The sequence below is a fragment of the Polypterus senegalus genome, chromosome 4, assembly GCF_016835505.1.
Source record: "Polypterus senegalus isolate Bchr_013 chromosome 4, ASM1683550v1, whole genome shotgun sequence".
NCBI lineage: Eukaryota > Metazoa > Chordata > Cladistia > Polypteriformes > Polypteridae > Polypterus > Polypterus senegalus.
This window is the reverse complement of record NC_053157.1, coordinates 41,504,913-41,517,132: the sequence shown is the minus strand read 5'-3', so window position 1 is coordinate 41,517,132 and position 12,220 is coordinate 41,504,913.

Below are 12,220 nucleotides of genomic sequence, written 5' to 3'. Positions count from 1 at the left end.
ATTGCTGGCATCCACCAAGGCCCTGTTGCATAATTTCTTGCATACACAATATGCCCTGATATAAACTGTCTTGTTGGACTGTGTCTTACTTTACAAAACTGAAACTCCTTCTTTCTTTGAAATCTGATGCTAGATCCAGGGGAGATGATCTAAGCATCTTTTAAGTTTTCTGTTCATCAGTAGTTCTGCTGGACTGTATCCTGTACTGGAACAAAGAGTTACATGCTGTTGCAGCAGGAACTTTGACAGTCCTAGATGCCAGTCTCCAACCACAATTCTTTTAAGTGCCTCTTTAGTAGTTTGCACCATGCATTCATCTTAGCCATTTCAGATTGGGTGAAATGGAGCTGGCTTGATATCATGAACGAGATTACGTCCCAGGAATGCCTGGAACTCCTTCGAAGTAAACTGTACACCATTATCAGACACAGTTGTATTCGGAAGTCTAAGTATGGCAAGCAACTTCCTTAATATATGAATGACCGCAGCTGATGTTACAACAAAAACTGGGCTGACCTCTAACCACTTTGAAGAGGAATCAACAAGGAAAAAAAGTTTGCCCTTGGTAAGGTCCAACGAAATCAATGTGCAGTTGTGACCAAAAGGTTCTTGGTTACCTCCCATGGGTGACAAACAGTTTTGGTCGGAGCATGCCATGTACAGTAGTTTGACATGAAGTACAGCTAGCTACACATCATTCTATTTGTTCATCCATTTTAGGCCACCACGCATAGCTCCTGACAAGAGCCTTAATATTTACCATACCAGGGTGGCCTTCATGTAGAGCAGTGAACAATAAGGTTTGTGCCTTCTGTGGAATTATTACTCTGATCCCCATAGAAGACAGCCCCTGTATGAAGACAGCTCATGCTGACACTTTTCAAATGGCTTGAAGTCCTCCCCTAATTTTTCCTTTGGCCACCCCTTCCACACCCAGTTCAGCACATGGGCTAACACTGGATCTGCTGTCATCATGCATACGATATCAGATGCCTGCAAGGAGGGTATGGAGATAAATTCCAGCATAAGAACCACTGATACTGGAGGAATTTCAAATTCTGGGGTCTTGAGGGGTAAACAGCTTAACACATCTTTTCCTGGGTGATACAGAAGTTCATAGTCATATGCATTTAACAGTAATTAGCACATGAGCATGTGAGGTGAAATTATTTGTGGTGTAAGCCCATTTCCTTTAAAACAGCCCCAATAAAGGTTTGTGGTCAGTGATGATTGTGAAACTCCTACCATTTAGGTACTCGTGAAATTTTTTTACTCCTGCAACGACAGCCGATGCTTCTTTATCAATCTGTGAATAATTTCTTTCTGTGCTGGTCATAGTCCTCGAGTAATATGCAATTGGAGCTTCACGACTGCTACTTACTGTGTGACTCAGAACAGTTCCTACTCCATACGGGGAAGCATCACAGGTGAGATTAAGTGGTTTCTCCAATTCATAATGCACTAAAATACTATCTAACGATAGCAACTTTTTTAAGTTCATTAAAAGCTCTCTTGTGGTTGTTGGACCATTTCCAAACAGCATTTTTATCCAGCAGTCTGTGAAGTGGCTCTGCCACAGTGTTCTTATCTTTTAAAAATGAGTGATCAAAGTTTAGCAGTCAAAGAAATGCTTGCAGCTCCTGTTTATTACTTGGTGTTGGAGTCTCATGGATCGCTTTAACCTTTGTGGTAGTTGGATGAATTCCTTCAGTATTAACTCTGAACCCTAGGAACTCTACACTTGGTACACCAAACACACATTTGTGTTATTTTAGTCTCAAGCCTACATCGGCAAATCGTTGTAGTACTAAATACAGCTTTTCAGCCAAGGCTTGCATGGTCTCTGCTCCATTTAAAATATCATCAAAATAAGGAACCACTCCCTTGAGGCCTGAAAGGAGGTCATCCATCAGTTTCTGAAAAATCCCAGGAGTAACACAAACCGCATATTGCAGGCAAGCAACTCTGGATGCACCTTTGTGAGTAATTATGGTCTGTGCATCTGCAGCTGCATCATCCACTGGCAATTGTTGATACGCTTGTGCCAGGTCTAGCTTTACAAAAACTCCTCCTTTTGCTAACTGATTGATGGATGGAATCTGGTATGGGTACTCCTGTACGCCTTATTAATTGTGGATATGTAGTCAGCACATATTTGAACCTCACCATTCAGTTTTAATACAGGAACAATAGAGGTGGCCCAGATGGAATGAGTTACTGAAACTAGTGCACTCTGCTTCACTAGATGATCGAGTTCTGTCTCTATTTTTGGGCAGAGAGCAAAAGCAACAGTTCTTGGTTTTAAACATATGGGTGCTACATTGAGGTCCAACTGAAAAGAAGACTGGTGCCCCTTTAAATTTGTCCAAACCCTCTTCAAACACACAACTAAAATCTTTTAGGATTGACTATTGGGTCAGTGGCAAGGCTGTGTATTTCTGTTAAATGAATTCCTTGTGGTTTAACACTTCCAGGGCTGATGTCGACTTTTGTCAAAATTCAGGAGTAGATCAAGTGTAAACTGCAACAAAACTCACCCTTACGTTTTAGTTTGACTCTCTTTACTAGAAGAAAAGTTACATAGGTTTGTTGATTTAACCTCGATTCCCTATGCATACATAAGAGGAAAACAGCAAACAACCTCTAAAATGGCACCGACAATTGGTGGGAGATCAAAACGAATGTGCAAATCAAAATACTCCATGGATGTTTTACGTAATTTCGTTGAATAGGACTCTGACTTATCGGACTCCGAGTTTGATGCAAGTGATCTGGAGATGAATATCAAAAACAAAAGTGAGGTACCAGCATCATCTGATCGGTCCCCAGTTGATCGTGGCACTGAACACTTTTGTGCAGCTGATGTGCCTACAGAAGCGTTTGCCTGGTAGGACCACCACTTATGATGTCGAGCAGTACAAACCAGATTGCGTGACACTGCAACCCTCACTGCCACCCACCTGCTGTGCGAAAACAGTCAGGCACCTAGCCCACCATGCATTCCTGCTGACCATTGAGGTGCCCCCATGCAGCCACTGCTGCCAGAGGTGCTGAACATATACTAACAACAGCCACAGTACATAGCAACAGGCATTTATGTTGACTTATGTGTGAAACCATTGCTATGTGTGCTTTTCAGAAAACTGAGTTTTTTTGGAAAAAATATTCAGCCCTCAAAGAGATAAACAACTCTCCACCAAGTAGACTGGCCTTTTGGCCCTTAACAATAATAAGGTGTAAATAACCTCTGTCCTTCCTATAATGTATCTTGACTGAGCAGGCACCCAGCATGGTAACATTTTGTTTGTTATATCACAGGGTACAATATGAGGAGCATTCACTGGCCATGATGTATGGTAGGTCTCCTCTGAGATTACGGAATACTAACATCCTGAGTCCACTTCCACCCTTTATGGAACTCCTTGTAATGCGACAAGAGTATATGTCATGTGTCTGGTTGTACAAGCTCCCACACTGTTGATGATTTCTGCAGAACAGACACGTATCAGGTCCATTTTCAAACCTCTCATCGGCTGTACTGCCTTTTTGTTCTACTTTGTGAGATGCACTTGCACTTGCTGGCTTACCTTTGCCCTCTGGCAACATGCTCCCTGTAGAGGCCCATGGCGCTTACATTTATGACACAGAGCTTCTCTGAAACGACAAACATCACATCTGTGGTTCCCCCCACAATTATTGTAATTTCCTTGAGCGAGGTCCAAAGAGTCGGAGTGTAGGGAATAAGATTTTGTTTTGGGGTCTCTATTTTGCAGCTGATGGGTGTCTGATGTGCACAATTTAATAGATGATTCCTGTATTTCTTTTGAGTGTACTGATGCAGCCTCATACGCAAGTGCTTCTTCCTGAGCTAAAGCAAAAGTTAAATTTGATATTGCTAAGAGTTGCCTCTGAAGAGCGTCATCTCTGACCCCGCATACAAGTCTGTCTCTCAGCAAGAAATCCAAACTGTTACCAAAATTGCAATTTTCAGTCAGCCTTGGAAGCTCCGCAGTGTAAGCTGCAATGCTTTCATCTGGCTTTTGGTTCCCCCTGTTAAAATGAAGTCGCTGAACTGTTTCTGACGGGGTGGGTGTAATATCCTCCAAATTTAAGTTATGATTCTTTTGTAGCAGCATGCCAGATTGTCCAGCAGATGCCCTCCTCGTCACCACTATTATGTATTAAAGTGAGTTTCCACCAAGATGAATATCCTGGAAAAAGACTCCGTTTATTTTCTGAACTTTGTATATTACCATTTGCGCGAAAACCTGCAATAATCAACAAAAATAAACGTCAAAGAAAAAAAAACCCTATTGGAATTATACATGAAAGAAACAGCACCATCTACTGGCAAGAACTAATACTAGGCAATATATCACGGAAGGAATGTGAGAGTTATTCTAGTCAGCTTGCTTGCTGAATGTTAATAGTCCTTGTTTTTGTTTTTCATTATGGTCATTTTTGCTATCATGATTTAATTCTGTCTGAAGCAGACGCATAATGCTGGGAGGACATTTTTGGATAATCTACAGTCTGTAGAAATTTTCCAGGTTTTCCTCTGCGTGCCGTCAATGGTCCATCACTAATTTCTCTCAGTAAGAGCAAAATGTGCTTGTGTCCTGCAATAGATTGGCACCCAACCCATGACTGGTTCTTGGTTTGTTGTAGGAGTTTCAGAAAAAGATGGATGGATGATTAATTCTTACTGCTCAGTTACAAAGTTATGTTCCCAGTTCATAAATTACATTTCAAAACTTGTTTTCTCCAATTAATATTGCAATCATTACATGCCTGTCTCAAATAACCCTGTTTATTCAATGTACATATTTGATTTTTTAAGAGTTGTGGTATTTGATAGCATTATATAACCTATTTTAATAAGAAATTTATATACATCTTTTTTTCTAGAGCACATTCTCAATTGCTCAGCCATGAGATCCTAGCTATAACAAATACAAAATAAAAATCAACTCTACATGGTCTTCCAGTGTGTCACAGGGACCGATACTCACACTCAGTCACACTGGGTCAATTTTGACTCACCAATTATGCTAACATTAATAGTTTTGGATCATAGTTTTGGTACAGTCTCATACTGAAGATAATTGTGAAACTAGAAGTTGTAGGAATCAGTGGTAACCTTAAAAAACTGGATCTCATGTTGGTTAACCAGCAGGTGACAAAGAGTACAGATAGAGATAACACTCCAAACGGAGTGAAGTCGTCAATAGACGCTTCCAGGAGTCTGTCCTTGGATAATTTCTTTTTCTGATTAATTTTAATGATATCAATTGCAGTGTAGTTAGTTATCTTGTGAACTTCAGATGACACTAAAATTGGAGGAATGCCTGACACTGAAGAGACAGCATAAACAATTCAAAAACATTTGGGCAAGCTGCCGAAGTGGGTGAACACTTGGAAAATAATAATATTTTATTACATTTATCTGGCACTTTTCTCACTACTTTAAGTGCTCTGCACACCCGGGACACAAACCCATTATCTCCTTATTGCGAGGCAGCTACGCTACCACTGCACCACCTGCATGGATAAATAAAGTTTTAATGCAGAAAAGTGGCAAAATGAACATCAGTTATAAATACAAGATATAAAGTACAATCCTAAAGGAAGAGACCTCTGAAAAGTATTTAGAAGTTTATATTGATCCAACAATTTCATTATCTAAGCAATGTGCAGAAGTTATTAAAATGGCAAATAAAATGTTAGGTTATACTGTTAAAAAGTGTTGAATATAAATCCAGCGACATTATGCTCAGACTATAATGCACTAGTCAGACCACATCTGGAGTACTGTGTGCAGTTCTGGTCACCACAGTACAAGAAAGACATAGCAGCGCTTGAGGCTGTGCAGAGCAGTGCTCCCCAGGGCTTAAGGGCATGTCCTACTCTGACAGACTCTGGGAATTAAACCTGTTCAGTCTCAAGCAGAGGAGAGTACATGGAGACCTAAAGCAAGTCTTCAAAATTCTCAACGGCAAAATGATAAAGTCAGTCCAGCAAAATTCTTTCAACTTAAGGGTGAATCACGTACTTGAGGACACCAGTGGGAATTAAGAGGATTGATGCCAGGCAGCACTTCTGTACAGAAAGACTTACAGTAATCTGAAGCAAACTACTGAGACATGTAGTTGAAGCAGAAACCTTCACAACTTTTAAGAGGTACCTAGATGAGATATTGGGACAGCTTAGCTATTATCTAAACAAATAAGCCCGATGGACTGAAAGGTCTCCTCTCAATTGTTAAATTTCCTTTGTCCTGTGTGAAGGTCACATGAGTACACTTGAATGCACCCATTCAGGATTCAAGCAGAGATTTCCAGAGTCATGGGGCATCAACAGTATCCATTCCATTAGTGTACAGTATATCAAGTTGTGTTTTCTTTGGATTCTATTTGGCCTAAGATCTACATTGCAAAAGCATCAGCTAGTAAGATGTTTCTCAATAATCAAGTGTTATGTTTTATAATCCAGACTTTTTGTGAAACATTCTAAACTCATATAAACCTAATGGATTTGATAACCATCAAGTAGCCAGAACTCCTTTGGGCTAGATTCCACCCTGCCAGTCAAGGCAACAGCTCCAAGGCCTTGTCCCCTGACCACACATGAGCTCTGTAAGGACCAACCAACTAAAATATTAAGTCCATAGGCAGGTACATATTTGGAAAAGAATACACAGCTAGTAATTAGAATTTTAAGAAATCATCCATAAGCACAAAACAGCTTTATTAAAATATTCATCATATCGGAAAAAGATAGATAGATAGATAGATAGATAGATAGATAGATAGATAGATAGATAGATAGATAGATAGATAGATAGATAGATAGATACTTTATTAAATAACTACAATACCTCATCAGACTCCTTCTTCAAGGGATCATTTAGTCAGCATCTAGTTCTTTTTATTCATACTCACCTTACATGCTATTTGTATATTTCTCAACCTGAAGTTAACCGAAAGAATTAACAGAAGAAACAAGCATGATTTATTTTTAATATATGAAAGAGCATTTTGGTTAACCATTGATAGAAATAGAGTAATATCTGTCACTGGTAATCTGCCTTATTCAACATCTAGACATCTTCAACTGCTGTCATGCCTTAGCACATTAAGGGATATTGCATGACAAGCTTCAGTAATTTAGATACTCCATTATTTAACGAAAAATAAGATTCATAATTTATATGGTTTAGAGTTAGAATGTTGTCCCAGTTAAAATTTGTCAGCCTTCTTGCTTTAAGAATTCAGAATCAGGGCTACTTTGTTATTGCTATGTAACAAGTCATTTAGTTGGGTTTTAAACATCAATGAAAACAGTAAAAAAAGTAGTCACTTAGTAAACAAACAGTGCACTATAGTTATCCTTGTTTTCCATTTGACAAACCTGTCAGAACTTCGGATTGAGTATTTACACATTTTAAAACATTAGAATAACCGGCCATTGTGATCTAATAAGACACTGCAGGTGCCCACAGAAAAATGTCGGGAGTGCCAACATGGTCATCCTCATTTAATTCAGTCACAAAACAAAACAAAAAGACCACTATGTGCACCACTATATTCAACAGAACAGAAAGAACTCAGGCAAACAAAGCTGTCTTGCTTTGACAATTGTCTTTCACTAGATTTTGGGGAGCTCCGCTCTATGGTGCAGTCGATTCAGAACTGACTGTGTCACTCTGGCAGCAGCAAAAGGCTTTAAAGGCAGGAGAAGGGGTGGAGTCAATTGCCCTCACAGGACATCTTTTCAGTGTTGCATAGAGAAGAACAGAGGAGAAGGTTAGTGCTAGCACCCTCTCTCAAGCTGGAATGGTTGTACCTTGTTCAGGGTGATCCACAAACACTCATACGTGACACCATGCATCCTATCCACCTCATTCTTCCAAAACAACATCAAGTCACGTTTTGAATGTCACTAGAGTCCTACTGTCCACCACACTTCTTGTGTATTTACTTCATATGTCTAAAGGTCGCTGTGTGGAGGGAAACTTCCTAACGTTTGTGTGAAACTTAGTTTTAACAAATTTCCAACATGTGTCCCTGTGTTCTTTATGAACTCATTTGCAAGTAACAGCTTAGATTCGCTGAACTAATTCCTTTCATAGTTTTAAACACTTCAATCATGTAATCTCAATTTGATTAAACTGAAAACGTTCAACTCCTTAATTCCTTCATGCACACACACACATACTTACACCAAACTAGCTTACAGTCATCACCTAACATAGCAAGCACACATATGGGATGCAGAAGGAAAACTGGAGTACCCTGCGAAAAGCCTACACAGACTGAAGGAGAATGTGGAGACTCCACATAGAGAGGGATTCAGATCTTAAATCAGCCCTGGAGCTGTGAAGCAGCAATGATGTCCACCATGCTCGTGTCCTGCCTATCTTGTATCCCAGCTTGTTAAACTGAGCTCTGCTGTCTGTTTTGTTTTCGCCTACAGCTGCCATTGTGAGTGTGGTGCTAATTACTTGTCTTACATACACTGCCAACAATTTGTTAATTGGTGTGCTGTGATGGATGGAAAAAATGCATAGCCAGGTAATATGAACATCAGAGTGACATTGTGGAGATATTTTAATTGTTCATTATGCAGACTTTGCATTGTTGTGAATGGGGATGGTGATTATTGTTAATTTTGTATATGTAAATATGATTTACAAATCTTGCTAATTTTATTAGTTTCATATTTTTTAATTATTTTGTTTCTTTTAATTTGCAGATTGGGCTAATTGAGCTCAGCGGTGTGCAGGTGTTGTCTCTACACATTTTAATCCCTTGTGGCTGGCCGGATATGTGGAAGCTTCATTTCCTCCTGCATTGTGTACGTAAAAAAAAAGGTGTTTTGTGGTGCAGGATGTCTTTTTTTCTACTCTCCATCTCCCTCTTGTTCACACTTTGTGTTCTGTGTGGGCACACACGTAGCAGTTATTTTCCATTTAGTTTTCTGTCACTCAACAACTGCTCCAAGAGTGGCAACATATCAGTGATCACAAGGGTCCTGCTATAGTTGTAACAATGACTGGTGGGGGTGGAAGGTTTTGGTGGGGACAGGTTGGTGGCTAGAATGTAGTGTGATAAATTAGTCACAAAGACAAGCATAAAGGTTTGGGGAATGGCCCCGTATAATGTTTTGTTGGTCAAGGATGATAAGGAAAACATTTATCAGACATTCGACAAGCGTGATGAGGTTCAGTCGGTTTATATATGGTGGCTACAGGAAATGACGGAAGCAGGAGGTGATGTTATCTGTAGGAGCCGGAAGTGACATCATCATGGCGGGACCGGGAGTGACGTCATCTGTAGGAGCCAGAAGTGATGTCATCATGATGGAGACGAAAATGACGTCATCGTATTGGGAACTGAAGTATATGGTGAACCGATTGAGATATGGGTAGTTGTGGGTATTGAATGATTATTTGCCTTCCTTCATTCTGCAGAGTCAGAAAGAGAGGCATTAGTACCATCATACAACCCCCATCCTGTAGCCATTCACTCACCTCAGGACCTTTTGATTGCCTCCTATTCGCACGTGTGTGACAGTAGGCAATCCAGAATATTAAAGGAAAGGAAGCTTCTATTTACCTTTGGGACCAAAGAAGGTGATGGCTGCTCTGTACTGTCATATACTCAACCTAGGAAGAATTCAGCAGTGGATAAGTTTTGCTTTGGGTCGGTGTTTAAGTATGAGTTGAGTGATAAAAACATGTGTGGATACATTACTGAGGTCTTATGTGTAAGTGAAGTACTAATGTATTTTTTGTTAGAGGAGTGGGAGTTTGGGAGCACATTGCCACACCCACCACACGGCAAACAACCTCAGGAACAAAATTAGGACCCAAGTACAGCCGTGCAACAGGTGCACCTCAGATGGAATTGAACAGTGTGAGGATTTTTTTACATTGGCTGGATTGTAATCCTGCCACCAACCCCCAATTGCAAGTTGGAGGACCAGCTTGCAGGGCTGGATGCAGGTTAACGTCATACCCAGGATGGAGCAATTGCAGGTTAAGGGCCTTGTGCAAGGGCTCAACAGAGTGGAATCACTTCTGGCATTTACCGGATTCGAACCGGCAACCTAGCCTCAGAGTCCCCATTGTTGTGTCAGAATGTAAAAAAAGTTTTGTTAATTTTTAGGATTGTATCATAATAAGTAAATTACATTTTGATAAGGTGTACTGTAATAATAATTCAAGAAGTGCCACTTCTGCTGTCTGCAACAGCAGCTCCCATGTATGTTTGTTTGTCTTTGTTGTTGTTTGCTATTTTGTTGCTACTTTTTTTTTTTTGAAAGTATGGATAACGGAAACTGTGAGAAAGGGCCAGCACTCACTAACATGCGACAGCAGCTGTTGGATTTGCGCACTTTGTCTCCCAAAGCACCGGAGCTAATCGCCTGGCTGCCAGCAGAGCTACAACGGAAATGTTGGGGGAAGAGAGCAGGTGCCCAGCTCTGCAACAAGAGAAGAAGGTACAGATATTACTTGCCTTGGATTGTCATGGGAAATATAAGATCGCCGGTGAATAAAATGGATGCGCTTTCAGTGCTGATCTGGAGCCAAGGGGAATGCAAACTCTGAAGTCTCATGTGCTTCACTGTAATTAACAAACCTACTACTGATCAGCCTAATGCTTTCATTACAATTTCTGGGGACTTTAACCATATTTAACTTTCCTCCACCCTCACGAATTTTTACCAATCTGTGGACTGTAAAAAAAAAGGACCCTGGACTTGTTGTATGCCAGTGTTAAAGAGGAATATAACTCTGTTACTTTGCCACTGCAATGAAATAAAACTTCAACAAAACAGATTAAGGGTTGGGGGAATTCCCCATATAATGTTCATCAATCCGAGAAATCGTGAAGGACTGAAACTGAGTTCAAAATTGAATGAATCAGACATTTCACAGTGAAGTAAAGCTTTGCGGTTCTTTTATGCATAAATGGCAGGAAGTAAAAGTTCAAACAGGAAATGGAATTGAGTATTGATGGAAATGATGTTGATAGTGAGAGACAGAGACAACATAATCAGGAGCTGGAAATGAGGTGAAGTCATTATTCTGAGGTGGAAGAGACATCTATGGAAAGGGACCCAGAAGTGAGACTACCAGAAGGAATGTTCTCTTCATTTTTTCTGTTGAGGAAGGGAGAAAGGCGTTAATACTCTGTTCTAGTCCCCCATCTTTTGTTCTTTTGCACTCAATTAGGCCCTTTGGCTGCCCCCTAATCACGTGTGTGTGACACCACCTTTAGGCAGATCAGACCATAATTTGGTACAGCTCATACGTGCATATAAACCTGTTGTCCAGGGCTGACAGCCACCACTAGGACCTTGCAGGAATGGACAGCAGGGGCTGAGGAGGCTCAAAAGGATGCCTTTGAAAACACTGACAGGGACATGCTTTGTGAGTCACATAGCCAGGACACTGAGGGTCTCAGCCACTGTATTACAAACTACATCAGGTTTTGTGGGGATAACATAGTCCCCAAAAAGACAGTGTGCTGTTTCCCCAACAACAAATCATAGATCACAAAAGACTTGAAAGACCCATTTAGTAGAAAGAAGAGAGCCTTCGTCTGGGGGTAAAGATGGAATCAAGTAAGTGCAGTCAAAACTGAAGAAGAAACTCTGAAAGGGGAAAGCCCAGTACAAATACAAACTTGAGCACGGATTACAACAAAACAACATGAAGGAACTGTGAAATAGGTTGAGGACTATCACTGGCTACAAGCAGGCTGTTATACATGGAGAAAAAGGGGACGAGAGCAGAGCTAATGAACTGAACCAGTTCTTGAACAGATTTGACTCTTTCTTATCAGTACAGTACAACTATCATCTGCCCAAAATAACATCAAACCTGTGGTCTCTAGCTCCTCTCCATTCTCCAGACTTTGTGTCTCTATTGATGAAATGAAGAGAGCTGGGAAAACTCTGCATAAACAAGGCTTTAGGGCCAGATGGAATCAGCCCCAGGGTGCTGAAAATATGTGTCTGCTACTTCTGTGGGCTCCTACAACACCTGTTCTCAATTTCCCTGAATCTGCAGAAGGTTCCCTAGCTGTGGAAAACATAATGTGTAGTCCCATTGCCAAACAAAGATCACTCCAGTGATTACAATGACTTCAGACCAGTTGCTCTTACTTCATACATCATGAAGACCTTTGAGATGCTGGTCCTTAAACAGCTA